We start from the raw sequence: 17,116 nt of genomic DNA, 5'->3' as shown, positions 1-17,116 counted from the left end.
CTAGGAGCTTCCCGGAGGTTACTCCAAAGACACATTTCTTAGGGTTTAATCTTACTTTGTATTTTTCCAACTGATCAAAGGCAACTGAAAGTATGTCCAAATGTGTATTTCTGTCTATTGATTTGACCAAGAGGTCGTCAACATAATCTTCCACAGTTACATGCATGAGATCATGAAAGATAGTAGTCATGGCTCTTTGATATGTAGCACCTGCATTCTTTAGCCCGAAAGGCATGACATTCCAGCAGAAAGTTTCCCACGGACAAGTAAATGTTGTTTTATGTTGATCCTTGGGTGCAATTCTTATATGATTATAGGCAGAGAATCCATCCATTAATGATAGCATTTCATGACCTACTGTGAGATCAACAATCAAGTCAATGTTTGGTAATGGGAAGTCATCCTTGGGACAAGCTTTGTTAATGTCTCTAAAATCTGTGCAAATTCTGATGCTGCGGTCTGGTTTACTGACAGGTACCAAGTTAGAGATCCATTCAGGATAATCAATTGGGCGTATGAATCTGACATCGAGTAATTTCTCAAGTTCTGCTTTGACTAGTAATGCCACTTGTGCATGCATTTTTCTTAATTTCTGTTTTACTAGTTTTGCCCCCGGTTTGACTGTCAGATGATGCATTACCAAATCTGGATTCAATCCAGGCATATCAGCATATGACCAGGCGAAGTTGATTTGTCTCTTTTTGAAGAAACTTATGAATTTTGACCTTTCAGACTCTGTCAATGATTGAGCTAGGAATATGTTGTGTGGAACCTCTTCTGTACCGATGTTTGTTTTGATAGTCTCCTCTACCAACATGGATGATTTTTCCTCATATGATGCTGGGAGAATGTCGAGCCTTCCATCTTCGGGCACCTCAGAGAGGTTTTCACCCTCAGATACGTCCTTTCTTTTTACTTTTTTGGGGTCAGATAGTGCCACAATGTGGTTTTCGCCATAAGACCCTTGATTTGTTCTGATTTTCACATTTTTGCGACTGGAAGGTCCGACACCCTCACCAAAATATGCCATGCTATTGAGTTCTATGGTGTATCCCACTTTATGGTCTCCAGGGGGAAGATTGTTTCGTATGCCTAGATAGTCAATAAAAGCTTCATCATTTTGAAATGTATCCAACTGTGCAGGTCCTTCATGATCCCAGTCAATGAGTTGGTGGTGAACAAGGGGAAGGTCATTAATGTCTTCGAAGTTAGCGGGGCTAAGAGTGAAGATGTGGTTATATTCGGGTATGTCAAGGTAATTATCGAGGTCATCAATGGCACTCTCCTCATCAGTCTCGATCACAAGTGAATCCAAATTATCATCACTAGTAGCACATTCCGGAATAGGTGTTCTCATCCTATGTGATTTCAACCTAGAACCTTGAGATAAGGACTGTGTAGACTCCTCATGGGTTGTTTCTTGACCAACTCTGAATTTGTTATAAAACTCCTCCTCTTCTGTGGGTTCACCTGGCTCTCTGAATGTCTCGGTGAGCTCGTAGTCACTGGAAGACTTGTCAGAACCCCATTCCCATTCGTTGGAATCTGTGGAATAGAAATTCTCTTGTTGAATTTTGGCAATTTTGATTCGTGATGCCTCTTCTGTCCTTTTAGTGTGGATCTTGGAAGTCAGAAAACCAAGTCCCTTCGAGCGTTCCCTTTTTACAGTCAATTCAGGTTGTAAGGGCTCCATAACACCTTCTTTTCGTAACCCAAGAGGGCTTTTTCCATCATACCCGAATTTTTGTAGAATCTTGAAGCCTTTGCCATATTTCTCACAGGGTATATTGATCTGATCTTGTGTGTCATCTTCAATGTCTTTGTAGAACATTTTGTATAAACCTTCCTCTTCCAGTTCACCCCATCTTTGAAAGGTAGTAGGGTCCCATTTGAGCGTCATGATGGAGATTTGCTTGTTAGGATGTGGTCTTCCATATTCTTTTGGGGAACTCATGACTTGTCTTAAGTACATGGTCTGATTGAAAGTATATTCCCCCATGCCTTTGTCCTGAAACTTGCCTCTAAGCTCACCTTGTTTGGATGTTGAAGGCTTTAATGACTCAGGATCAATGTATGTCGACGAAGGAACAGCCTCCCGATTACTAGGAATGATGGTCTCAGTCTTTGATTTCAGGTTATTGCAATATATGAATGGATTAGGATCACCATTAACTGTTACTTCCACTCCATTATGAGGAAACTTAATGCACTGGTGATATGTGGATGGGACTACCCTCATTTCATGGATCCAAGGACGTCCTAGTAATATGTTATAAGTGAGATTTAAATCCAGGACTTGACAGACCACATCCTTTGTAACTGGTCCCACTCTGAGAGGTAAGATGAATGTACCCTTGGATGAACGCTCTTCATCATCATATGCCTTAATGGTGATCTTGTTTGTAGAATTCACAACTTTATCAGAATATCCCAATTGTGTGATAGTGCTTAATGTGCAAATGTTTAGACCTGCTCCTCCATCTATCAGGACTCGTTTTATTCGATGTTTGTGTATGAAGGCTTCAATGTGTAAGGGTGCATTATGCGGCTGACTTACAGAGGCGTCATCAGCTTCTGTGAATGTAAGGGAGTGTGGAATGGAAATGTATCCCACCATGGCTTGAAATTGGTCCACATTTAGATCAGTAGGAACAACAGTATCTCTCAAGATTTTATCAAGAATGGCTTTATGTGCGGGGGATATGCATAATAGTTCAAGAATGGAGATGAGTGCGGGTGTCTTCCCTAGCTGTTCTACAAGGTCATACTCAGGTTTGGTTGATGAAGAAGTGGTGTTTTTAGTTGGAGCACCTTGCAAAGTGATCTTACCTCAACGGGTTGTAACATGACATTCAGAGGTAGGTTCAGAAGAAGATCCAACACCTTTTAGGACAATCCTGGGTCTCTGAGTAGAATTCTCAGACGCTTTGTCCTTGATGATAATAGTAGAGACGTAATTGTCCATCGAGATGTTATTGATAGTTGAATCATAGTTGTAAGGTGCTCTAGTATAGTTGGCTTGGTCATCTGTGGCTTTAGCTTTTCCCTTGTCATGTTTTGGGAATGGTTCCTTAAACATCTCATGTTCTTGATTAGACGAATGTCCCTCAATCTCAATGTCACCTCTATCAATGAGATCTTGTATGATATTCTTCAGTCAATGACAATTTCCTGTCTTATGACCCTTGCTCTTATGAAATTCACAATATTCATCATCATTCTACCAATTTGGTTTAACCTTTGGTTCATATGGAGGAAAATCTGGAACTGTGATTACCTTGTTTGCCACCAGCTTTTTGAAGACTGACTCAAGTGGTTCTCCCAAAGGAGTGTACTTCCTTCGTGACCTGGAAGTTGTTTGAGTATTCACTTGATTGTTTGTAGAACTTGATCCTAAAAAGATGACTTTGGGTCGCACTGTGTTGGCATCAACAACACCATCATTGACAGTGTTCTTGTTTTTATTCCAAAATCTTGGCTTGTCTTTTCCTTTAAAGTCATCTTTGTTTTCCTTAAATATCTTAATGACTCCTTGCTCAATTAGGACCTTCTCTGTTGCTAAGCCTTTTTCAATGACGTCCTTGAAGGTGGACAAACAAGCTTTCATTAGATCATAGCCAATGTCTTTATTAACATTCTAGGTGAACATTTCTACCATTTGTTTTTGTGGAATTTCACAAGAGCATCTGCTAGCTAGATTTCTCCATCTTTGTAAAAATGATGGAAAAGATTCTCCCTCTTTTTGCTTAGTATTGCACAAAGTAGTGATTGATATGTCTGTCTCTATGTTGAATAAATGCCTCTGCTAAGTCACCCCATGACTTAATTCCAGGTGGAAGTTGGGAGAACCATTCCATAGCTTGATCACCTAAGCTTTGTGGGAATAATCTCATCAAATATGTCTCTTCTGCTGCTACCTCAATGCAAGCTGTGAAAAACTATCTTATGTGTGCCTTAGGATCCCCTTTTCCTCTATATTTGTCAAATTTAGGCGTCACAAAATGTGTAGGAAATGGAGGCATTGGAATGCTCTTGTCCAATGGATAAGGACATATGTCTCTCATTGTGTATGTTGGCTTCGGTGCATTTATGTCCTCCATTTTCTTTTGTAAGTGTCTAATTTGTTGCTCCAAATTTCTCTTAGGTGGAGATCGACTTCTTGAACCATACCCCATGTTTGAGACACCAATTGGAGGAGGAGCATGTTGCATATATGGATGATATTGATCATACACATGTTCATATGGAGGAGGTCTATAGTGATGCTGCGTATATGGACCACTTGGTATAGATTCATGTTGAGGAACACCATATCTATTTTGTGCATGTATACCATACTCTACAGGCATGTCATGTTCTATTGTATTGCCCCCAAATTTCACATGAGGTTTCCTTGTGTCCAAATTTTGAGCATGCCTTGGAATATCCCATTGCTTTGGTGGTTGATCCTTAGCATTGATATGTGATTGAGCATATTTTTCTCCATAAGACTTCCATAATGGTCTGCGAAGGTGAGTATCATATGTTTGACCATGTGTATGTGGGACCTGTGGTTTTTGAAGCAAAGTTGATGGTGATTCAGGTACCATATGTGGTCCTCTATTTCCTCCACTATTAGGTCTCCTTTGATCCATGTTGGAGTGAGGTTGTTGCAAAGGTCTATGTTCCATTATTTGAGACATGTCAAAATCATGAGGTATCTTGGCTCCACTTTCTGCCATCATGTGTAAGAAGTATTGTCTATCCCTCCTCATTATTTCCTCAACCAATCGATTGAAATGGGGATTCATAATGGATTCTTCCACATCTGCTGAATGTATTGAAAAATTGTCCATATTGTCATTGTGTGTAGCATTGTTGTTTGTAGTGTCTGCGTTCTCCACATTTGGAATGTTTCTATAGACATCCATGTCCGGCAATGTAGTGTGATCAGTATTGAAAAATAAATCATTGTCATACTCATAAGAACTCATGTTTGCGGACTCTTGAGCCTCTTTAGTTTCTCTCCTAGATTTTTGAAGACAAGTTTCAACCATGAACTAGGTATTGACCAAGATGTGAGAGACTAGATGAAAAATGGAAAGAGTATGGAAGACCAAGAGTTGAATGGAATGTAAATGAGTCTGAAGTGTACTTGCAATGTCCAAAGTGTAAGACCAAGTATATATGTAGTAGAGTAGTGTGACTTCCAAAGAGAGGATAGTTTCTCTTGATGAGGTAAGCTTACCTTGACCCTAAGTAAGACCAAATGAGACCCAAAGGTAAGAAACCTTGATGAGGGACCACTTAGCAAAGTGTTGTTGTATGTAGTGTTTTGACAAAGTATGATGAGGATAAGCAAGTGACCTTTTGACTCAAGTTTAGACAAGTGTGAATGTAATGTGAGATGTAAAGCAATGATGGACTTAATGAGACCCAAAGACAGGTTGAATGCTAAATGAAACCTTAGAGAGATGACCTAGGAAGCTCAAGATTTCCGAAACTGACTGTGTTTGCTTGCTGGACTGTAACAGTTTTTCAATTCTGGACACAGACGCGACTGTATACTTCACAGACGCGGTTTCCTGACACAGACGCTACTCTGTTTAACACAGACGCGCTTTTGAGATTTCTTGTTTATGTTTGCTGGACTGTAAGATTTTTTTGCAATTTTGAACACAGACGCGCCTGTATACTGCACAGACGCGGTTACCCGACGCAGACATGTTTATATTCAACACAGACGCTGTTATAAACATAGACGCTATTCTGCCCTTCACAGATGCGCCTATACAACACAGACGCGTTTCTGTAAAAGTTGTGCAATTTTTTTCCAATCTGTGAAGTCATTTTGTTGTGACCAAATCTGACTGTTTGACTGTTTTTTTGTGACAAGAGGACACAATGTTGATGAGGACTCAATGTTTGCTCGTGTTTAGACTCCAAAATGACTCCAAGAAAAGTGTGTTGTTTGATGTAAAAGTGTTTTGCATACACTTGAAGACACAAAAGACACAATGTTTTGCTGTTTGGTCTTGAATGTTTTGAATGTTTAACATAAGTCAAGCACAATTCTTATGGCTGGCCAAGACAATAGTTGTTGATCCCACATGGGGTTTTACCCCCGAGGCTACGCTATTCAGAGTGGATACTTAGATGCTTGACCTCATTGGCTCCACCCTTGGCACTCACTTCTCGGGTTAGCCAAGCATCAGTCCCCATGAAAACTCCCCATGGCGAACTTTGTATCTCTACTAAGAACCGTATGTGTGTGGGCCGCTACCAGAGGTCCGACCTCCTGCCCCAACAACTAGAAGGATTTGGGCCTCTAAAACAAAATGGTGCTAGTAAGGGCATCCGCTCGTGTGGCCATACATGCGGCACTTTCAGCTCTGTAAATACAGAAGGCTCCCAGCCGGTAGGGGTTACACCCTACAAATGATCAAATAAATTTTATCAAACGGGTTTATGGGGAGACATAGTGTCGGTATAAACTAATCAGCACATGTTATTCATAGTTTTCACCATGAACACATTTGATTATAGTGGTTCGGAAGAGGTGGGTTTTCCTCGCTACCACTTGGGTCGTTCTCTTCTCACTAGTAGTCCTAATGACCACACGGGAAGACAGGCCCTCTAAAGATTAAATAAAAAGAGCCTATTGCTCAAGACACAAAAGACAATGATTCAATTTTAGTGCACCAATGAAAGTGTTTGCTAGTCTATGAAAACAAGGCACACAATAAAAATCAAAAACTCTTGCCAAGGACCTGCAACAAAGAGTTGTTAGTAGTTTGGGTTGTTTGAAATGATCACCCCTTCCTGCAAACACACAAGTTAGGTAAATTTTAAAACCCAAAAGACTTTGTGAAAATAGGGGCCTTCAACCAAACGATTTAGCTTCCAAGGCAAGCTGGACCAATTGTGTTAGCTAGATCTGAAAATGTTAGATCAAAATAAACTAGATCTGAAACCCTAAATGCAAAATCCGAAAACTGAATCACTAAAATTTCAAAATTTTGGAACAGGCAATACACAGACGCGATTACCCCCTACGCAGACGCGACTCTTAGATACAAACATGGTTCTGTGAGACACAGACGCGAGTGCAAATCATAGATGCACTTTCCCAACACAGACGTGGGTAAAAATGACACAAACGCACTTCTGTAACATAGACGCGCCTCCCTGGAACCTGCAAAATGAAATATTGACAAAACACATATGCGGATCGAGTTGTCGCAAAAGCGCCTGAAAACCAAAAATGCGATCCGAAAGTGCGCAGACGCGAAAATACCGAAAATGCTACCAAAAATGTCCGATCTGCAACAAGGAGGTTAAATGCAAAGGGACAAGAGTCCCACCGAGCGTGCCAAAATGTATATGGTGAAAATGGATAACAATAATAACAATATTGAAAGGCTAAATGAATTCAACCACAAAACCCTAGCCTAACAACAACAAAGATCCACCATAACATATGAAGATTACCTAAGACAATGCAAATCACATGAAATCACAAAGATTATACCATCACATGTCCAATAGGGTTTTGATCTCCATTCTTTCTATCTCCATTGATCTTGCTTGATATATTTGCTCTCAGATTTTATATGCATAAGAGCTCAACAAAGAACGGAATGTGGTTGCAAGTGGGATCGTAGTGTAGTCAAGTCCTTAAGATGATTCATTAGGTCATTAGGGTTTGATAATGAAGGAAGCATCTCCTTATATAGAAGACACTATATGAAATGGAGGGATAAGATTGAGAGGTGTAAAAAGGAGGTCGGCTATGATTAGAGGGTAGGTAGAAGAAATAATAAAATAATGAAAGGGGTAGGTAATGTATGAATTAAGAGATGAATGACATGTGTCATGGGTAGAAAAAGTTAATGAATTAATTAAATAAATAAAGATTTATTTAATTAATAGAAGAAGTGGGATAATTAAATAAATAAGAATATTTATTTAATTTAGGAAAATGATAATTTAAATAAATAAATGTATTTATTTAAATGAGAAATAAGGCTAGAAGAGGATAAATGAATTAATTAAATAAATAAAGATTTATTTAATTAATAGAAGAATTAAGCTTAGATAATTAAATAAATAAAATATTTATTTAATTAGACTGGACAATTTTGGGTGTCTACATTTTGCCCTTCTTTGAGATTGTATCCTATAAATTGTTCAGGGGTTGGTGCTCCTTTGAGTCGGTGCTCATAAATCAGGGGTTGGTGCTCCTAAAATTGTAATCAAATCATTTTCATTTTGAGGTTGGATTGGAGCAGAAGATCTCCAGCACCTATTCTTACCGAGGTTTTTCCCACATTGGGTTTTCCTCGTATATTTGATGTTATGTGATGCATTCTTGTGTATGAGTTATATTGATGTTATATCAAATCCTTTCACACACTTAGTTTGCATTTTTCTGTTTACCGGTTAGCACTCTATTTATTTTATAGTGTACCGATATATCCCTGATTAAGAAAAAGTGTTTAAATCATTGATTCACCCCCCCACCCCCTCTCAGTAATCCATTGTGTCCAACAATTGGTATTAGAGCCTAGGTAACTTATTTTGTCAAAGAGTTCTCTAGCTTGGGTAGATCCTATCAAGTGTTCACAATGGCAAGAAATGAATCAGCCTCCTCAAAAGCCCCTATGTTTGATGGTGTCAACTATGATTTTTGGAGTAGAAGAATGGAAACCTATTTATCCTCTCTAGGTTGTGATGTATGGATGTTGGTTGTGAATTGGTATACATGCCCTAATAATCCTCCTACTGATCCAGATACTAAGAAGAAATATGAGATCAATGTTAAAGCTAAAAGTGCCATTCTTAATGGGTTATCTGATAATGAGTTTGTTAAGGTCATGCATTGCTGATCTGCAAAAGAAACTTGGGATAAGTTACAGAAAATATTTGAAGGTGATGCTAAATTCAAGGAAGCCAAGTTACAAACATTAAGAGCACAACTTGAGGGTTTGAAGATGAGAGATGAAGAGAAGATTGTTGACTATCTCCAAAGGATTGATGAAACAACAAACACCATTAGAGAGCTTGGAGAAGAAATAAAAGATGAGGTAGTAGTGAAGAAAGTACTTAGATCTCTCACATCTAAGTATGATACAAACGTTTCAGCAATAGAAGAAGAAAAAGATCTGAAAAATTTTATAGTGGATGAGTTATGTGGTTCTCTAACTACTTATGAGATGAGGACTATCTGTACTAAGGTTGTGGAGAAAGAAATTGCATTCAAAGCATCAAGGAAAGGAAAAGAAGATTCTTCTCAAGATAGAACCAATGAAGATTCTGATGATATCATGGCAAACTATGTCAAAGACTCAAGACGGGTTCTGACATATACAAAGGCAAGCTGCCCTTGAAATGTTTTAATTGTGGAAAGATTGGACTTTTGCTACCAAATATCCCTGTGGTGATAAGAATGAAGATGATCAATCAAGTGGTAGCAAATCATACGATAAGGACGGGAAGAAGAATGTCTACTGGCATGGTAGAAGAGGCAACTAGAAGTATAGTAGTCTTTACACACATGAAAATGATACCACAGATGAGGAAAGTTCCTCAAATGATGTTAGAGAAAACATTTTTATGGCCCAAGAGGTTTCGATACTTGAAGAAGGAGAAGAAGAAGAAGAGCATGAAGGAGAAGTAGATCTTGAAGCAGAGCTCATCAACACCTTGGAAGAGCTGAAGAAAACAAGAAGATATCTGAAGAAGGTGAAAAAGGCTACAGCTGAAGAACAAGAGATGTTGGAAAAATCTCTTGAAGAATCCAAGAAAATAATTGCAGATCTAAAACTTCAATTGGAACAGGCCAAGAGGATCTGTGAAGTTACTAGTACCGACTTGAGTAAAAAGGAGAAGGAGCATCAGGACCTTGAAGAAGAAATTTTTAAGCTCTAGAAGGAATTAGAGAAGAGAGAGAACGAACTGATGATAAGAAGCAAGTATGAAGGCAGCACTGAAGCCTTAGACAAGATGTTCAGAAAATAGAAGCAATCTAAAGATATCGGTGGCTTAGGATTTGAAGAGGGTCAAAGCTAAAACAACAAAGACACGTCTGATAAGGAGATACAGTTCACTTCTTCAAATGAAGGTGAAGAGAAAAAGTCATTCACGGTAAGCAAGGATACCAGTAAGAAGACATATGTAGATGCTATTAGAAACCACCACACAAACTAGTATACACAATCAATGAATTGGAGGCCATACTCAATGCACCGACATGCATATCCAAGGAGAAATGCAAGAGTTGATCATGAAGGATTCACCAAATTTAGCAGCATGAAAGGAAGACCCCCAGTGAAGCAGTCATTTGCATGACCAATGTAATCTAATTGGTATGTTCCAAATATTCATGGTTATTGTCACTGATGTAATAAGTTCGGTCATAAAATGGCAGATTGTAGGAAAATGAATGTAAACCCCAGTTTTGAGAGTAGAAACTCATTTGCTACATTACAAAGTACAAATGTCACATGTTATAATTACAATGAATTTGGTCATAAGAGTTATGAGTGTAGGAGAAATGTCCATATGTCCTACAAGAATGCTACTGTAAAATGTTACAAGTGTCAAAATGTTGGTCACATAGAAAGGCATTGTAAGCTAAGAACTAACGAGAAAAAGAAAATAGTGCCAAATCAGAAGATAGAGACTAAACCAGAACATAAGATGACAAAAGAGAAGAAGAAAGAAGAGAAACAGGTTTGGATAGAGAAGGAGAAGAACAAGACAGAGTTGAGCTTGATTGTGTAGACTTCTCTACATGTTGAAAGGAGAAATCTATGGGTAGTAGATAGTGGCTGCTCAAATCACATGAGCAGAGACAAGAAAATTTTTATCAAGCTTGATGATTGGAATGGTGGTTCTGTCCGGTTTGGTGATAACTCCTCTATCAAGAGTAAGGGTCGTGGCACATTGAATATTGATGGAAAGCTCAAGGCTCATGATGTGTACTATGTGTAAGGACTAAAGCATAATCTGCTAATTGTAAGTTAGATGTGTGACAAAGGGTACAAGTTCACATTTGACTCTACCGGTTGTTAGATAAGAAAGCAGAGTATCGGTCAGGTTGTAGTAGAAGGAAAGAGGACAAATGGTAATGTCTACAATCTAAAGGAATGCTTTGAGTCCCAGTGCATGATGGGATAGGTTGATGAAATTTGGTTGTGCCACCAAAGATTAGGTCATGTGAACTTTGATCATATCATGAGGATAAGTAAAAACTGGTATGTGAGAAATATTCCACAAATAACTAAACCAGCAAGTACTTTGTATGATGAATGCATCAGAGGCAAGAAAATCAAAGTGAGTTGCAAAAAAAAAGAGTACAATACCTCAAGACCTCTAGAGTTAGTACATATAGATTTGTGTGGACCAACAAGGACAAGGGCTCTGACCGGTGAGAGATACTTCATGTTATTCATTGATGACTACTCAAGGATGACTTGGGTGACAGTTTTGCATGAAAAACCATAGGAATTTGAAAAATTCAATATTTTTAGAAGGATGGTTGAAAATGACAATGGACATTGGTTAAAGTACTTAAGATCAGACCGGGGTGGAGAATATTCTTCAAATGAGTTTATTGACTACTATGAGAAACATGGAATCTGGAGGCAGTATTCAACATCAAGAACACCACATCAGAATGGTGTGGCAGAAAGGAAGAATACAAAAGTGAAGGAGATGGATAGAACAATGTTGAATGAGGCCAGCATACCAGATACGTACTGGAAGGAAGCAGTTCATACTACTGTCTACACATTAAACCAGGTACAACTAAGAGTGAATAGTAGAGTGACTCCTTATGAGTTATGGTATGGCCAAAAACCATCACTCAAGCATTTTAGAGTATTTGGAAGTAAGTGCTTCATCAAATGAGATGCTGATGGATTAGGAAGTTTTGATTTTGGGAGTGATGAAGGAATCTTATTGGGTTGCTCAACCAATTGCAAAGCCTACAAATGCTAAAACAAGAAATTGAGAAAAATGGTTCATAGTATAAATGTGAGAATAGATGAAGACCTACATAAGAGAGAATCTGCGTTGGCACCCTATATTGATGTTTTAGATGTTGAGCATGAAGATCAACCTGACAATGGACCAGTAGAAGAAGTGCCAAGAAAGAACTCCAACCGGTATGTGCAGAAGAGCCATCTGGAAGAATAGATCATAGGAGATAAAAATGAAGGTGTGCAGACTAGAACGAGACTAGCCCAAAATGATGAGCAGGTAAATTTATGCCTCATGATAGAACTTGAGCCCAAAACTTTTGATAAAGCTAGAAAAAGTGAGAAGTGGATAGATGCCATGGATGAAGAGCTGAAAGAAATTAAGAAAAATCAAACTTGGGAACTTGTTCCTAGACCGGTATAGAAGAATGTCATAGGTACCAAGTGGGTCTACTGGAACAAGATGAATGAAGAAGGTAACATAATCTGACACAAAGAAAGGTTAGTTTACAAAAGGTATGCTCAAGTATAAGGTATTGACTTCAAAGAAACCTTTGCACTAGTTGCTAGGTTAGAGGCAATAAGAATGTTGTTAGCTTTCTCTACCTATAAATGATACAAGGTGTACCAAATGGATGTCAAATCTACATTCTTGAATGGTAACCTTGAAGAAGAAGTGTATATGGAGTAACCAGAATGATATCTATTATATGATGATAAGAGTTTTGTATGCTAGTTAAAGAAAGCCTTGTATGGTTTGAAGCAGGCCCCCAAAGCATGGTATTCCCGGTTAGACAAATATTTAAAAGAGCAAGGATTCCATAAAGGGAATGAAGACAACAACTTGTATATCAATGTAAATGGAGATCATATGATTAAAGTTGTTGTATATGTGGATGATATTATCTTTGGTGGAGACAAGGACATCATGTGCAAATAATTTGTAGATCAGATGAAGACAGAATTTGAGATGTCCATGCTGGGTGAGTTGTCCTATTTTCTTGGTTTGTAGATCTCATAGTAGGAGAAAGGAATTTTCATCTCACAAACCAAGTATGTTAAAGACATGTTGAATAAATTTCAAATGGAGGACAACAAACCGGTAAGTGCTCCCATGGTTACCGATTGTAAGTTGAGAAGAATAGATGAGTCACCAGAAGTAGAGAAAACATTATATAGGTCTATGATTGGTAGTTTGTTATATCTAATAGCATCTAGACCAGACATTGTACAAGTAGTTTGCATGGTTGCAAGATTCCAAGCTGCTCCTAAACAGTCTCACTTAAATGTAGTCAGCCGAATCTTCAGGTACCTGCAAGGAACAATTAGTTATGGTCTATAGTATCCAAAGAAAGGAGACTTCACTTTGCAGGCTTATACTAATGCAGATTGGGCAGGATGTATTGATGATGGGAAGAGCACAAGTGGAGGTGATTTCTACTTAAGAGACCGGTTAGTATCGTGGCACAACAAGAAGCAAGATTCAGTGTCATTATCTACTGTTGAGGTAGAGTATATAGCAGTTGCTACATGTTGTTCATGGGTATTATGGATGAAGAAGACACTAAAGGACATACAGGTGGAGATACCAGAACCTATTCCAATTCGATGTGATAACTCAAGTGCAATCAACATCTCCAAGAATCCAGTAATGCACACAAGAACAAAACACATTTCAATCAAGTATCACTTCTTGAGGGAGAAGGTAGCAGACAAGGAGGTCATAGTAGAATATGTTCCAACCGGTGAGCAGATTGTTGACATATTTACCAAGCCACTTCCATTGGGCACATTTGAGTACTTGAGACAAAAGATGGGAGTTGTTCGACCATCCGACAACACCTAAATGTGTAGAAAGATGTATGGTTCAGGGGGAGTCAACAATTCTTACTATCTTACGACTCTTGAATTATGAAGTATGGACAGAAGGGGAGAATGTGTCCTACCAGTTGAAGACAAAGTGAGAGATTATGGTTAGACTCTGGTAGTATGATTGGTGTTAGACTAAGGTTCTCTAATCCATTGATGTCAAAGGGGGAGAGAAACCAGAACAAAAAGTGTTTACATCAATGCCAAAGGGGGAGATTGTTGGCATTGAGTTGTCATTGATGTCAACCGGTATTGCAAGTTACTAGTAGAGTGTGTCAACTGGCATAAAGAAGAGAAGTATGTTATGAGTTGATAGATGATACCACCGGTATGACGTGAGATGCAGGAGTGAGTTGGTATGTTTAAGTTATAAATGGTAAGGCATAAACTGGTATGATGGTTGGCTATTTGTTTGTGATTAAGAGGCAGAATGTTGATGAATCACAACAACACCCGATGAGCTAAATAGGAAGAATGCCATGAAGTCATACTTGAAGGCAAGATGAATTGTCAGGATGATATGTTGCCGGTAAGAGTGATTGATCAATATGTTGGTCATATTGGTAAGGTTCTACTAGTAAAAGGGTTTTTTAGTTGCTCAAGGTTGAACCGACCCTATGATGGTGAGTTGAGTATATGTTGATGTGTCCTTGGTGGAGCTAAGGTGGTAAACATGTAGAGGTTGATGAAATGTTCATCGACATGGTTGTCCATGCAGTTGGTGGTCACTAAATGATAAAACTACAAATCACAGGATGATATTTGATTGATGCGGCTCGAGGAAGAATGGATGACAGAGAATGATTAGGTAGTTGTTGGTATTGTGATCAAGGCAAAAAATCCGATAGTAGATTGATCTTCAGTTAGAAACAATTGGGTGAAATAAGGTCGACAAAGATCAAGACCGCAAAGAAGGGTTAAGTTTTCTATTTTAAGCACACATGCATTGGATGAATAAAAACATGTACAGATGCATCTCCACAACACAAGTGAGCAATCCAAGGCAGATGGAATCAGATTGGATACAGATTTGGTTGAAGGAAAGAAACCTTAACCGCTTGAAATTTGAATTTGATTTTGGCGAGAAGACTTGTTTTTAAATATACAAGTCTAAATCAATGAGGTTGTTGCTGCTAAATGATATGTGATGATGTTGGCGAATAAAATTAAGGGAGAAAAGATTGTTTGAGTGAAAAACAAGAAAAAAAACTTAAGTGACTACGTGTTAAAGGAGAGACCAGTAAGGTGTGTGTGAACCGACAGAGACAAAACTTGGCAAAGTGTGGGCAAGTGTAAAGTGATTCCAACAGTCAGAGGGAGATAAGTTTCAACAAAGTAAGGACCAGCATAAAGGAAGTGTTGCAGTGTGTGTGGAGGTTTCATAGACCGGTAAGATTGAAGCTAGCAAACTAGAATATTGGAGGGTTGCAAAACTTCATTTGCAACAGGGAATTTACTTATGTATTTAAATTTTCATATTGTCTTCACTAAGTAGGTGCTTAGTGCAAGGGTTGCAACTCCTTTAGGTTGTAGCCTATAAATTGTTCAGGGGTTGGTGCTCCTTTGAGTCAGTGCTCATAAATCAAGGGTTGGTGCTCCTTGGGTTGGTGCCCTAAAATTTTAATGAGGTCATTTTCATTGTGAGGTTGGATTGGAGCACAAGATCTCCAATGGCTATTCTCACCAAGGTTTTTCCCACATTGGGTTTTCCTTGTATATCTGGTGTTGTGTGATGTATTCTTGTGTATGAGTTATATTGATGTTTTAGAAAATCCTTTCACACACTTAGTTTGCATTGTTTGGTTTACCGGTCAGCACTCTATTTATTTTATATTGTACCGGTATATCCCTGATTAAGAAGAAGTGTTTAAATCACTGATTCACCCCCCCTCTCAGTGATCCATTGTGTCCAACAAAGACCAACCAAACATATGGGTCCAAATATGGAAATATGAAAACTCCTAAGGTTTACTTAGAGACAACAGTTGATAGGTCCCCTTCTCAAGTAGACCCTTTCTATATAACACTCTTTATCAACAACAAGTTAGTAAGAAATTGTATGTTGGATTCGAGAGCTGCTATCAACATCATGCCTTTGGGTATAATGAAACAACTAGGACTATGGGTTGATACTACCTATGGAAAGTTTTATGCCATGGATAACAGAGAAAACCATTTTTTGGGGTTATCAAATATTTGGAATTAAGATTTGTTGCATACCTTGAGGGAATTTATAGGATGGATGTCACTATGGTTGATATTCCTCCTCAACATGGCATGTTGCTATCAAGATAGTGGGGTGTAGTTGTATGTAGACACATGCAATTGGATCTTTCATTTACTACAATTCCTATGAATGGCAAAGATGTCAAAATCTATAGGGAACCTAGATCCTCAATGATTATAAAAGGAGTACCTCCCAATGAACTTATTTAGTTTTATGATGTGGGCATAGATAATTTCAAGGTTGATAAACCATTGGTATTATTAAAAAATACATTAGCTATTAGTATTGAGTTGTAGTGTGATCAACAAGGTTTATGGAGAATGTACTTTGATGGGACATGTTTTAAGGAGGGATCTGGTACTGGAATATTGTTCAAATCTCCAAGTGGTAAAAATTTCAAGTATTCCATCTCATTGAGTTTTGAATGTACTAACAATATTGCAAAATATGAAGCCTTTGTCTTAGAGCTTAATATTGCTTTAAAACATAGAATAAAGATATTAAAGGAATTCAGACATTCACATCTCATTATATCCTAGGTGGCATCTAAGTACTCTCAAGAAAAAATATTAAAGCAATATAGGAATGCTATTTGGGATACTCTTGAATATTTTGATGCATTTTCTATTGAATGGGTGGAAAGAAGTGTGAAAATAATGGCATATTTCCTTGCCAATGTTGCTTTGAGGGAATTTGATATAATAGTCTTGGGTATATTAGAGGTTGAGATAAAAATTAGTCCATCTGTACCTGATAATGTGATTAATTGGCAATTTTTTCAAGATGATGTTGATTTGTTGATTTTTTTATAGTGTATAGATGGATATGAATCACGGGAGTTTGATTTTAACTCATGGATCTAAGTTTCCAATGATAAGAATACTATTTTTGTTAATGAATTCATCCAATTGATAACCAATAATATTCCTAATGGGTTAGTTGCATCAAAAGGAATTTTAATAGAAATGGCAGAAACATTATGAAAAGAACCCCACCCAAAGATGAAGATTTGGAGGAAGTGAATTTGGGTACTAATATATCCTCAAGAAGGGTCTTC

Source organism: Cryptomeria japonica, chromosome 6, assembly GCF_030272615.1.
Source record: "Cryptomeria japonica chromosome 6, Sugi_1.0, whole genome shotgun sequence".
NCBI classification, from domain to species: domain Eukaryota; kingdom Viridiplantae; phylum Streptophyta; class Pinopsida; order Cupressales; family Cupressaceae; genus Cryptomeria; species Cryptomeria japonica.
The sequence above is the reverse complement of the archived record's forward strand: the minus strand, read 5'-3'. Positions refer to the sequence as shown.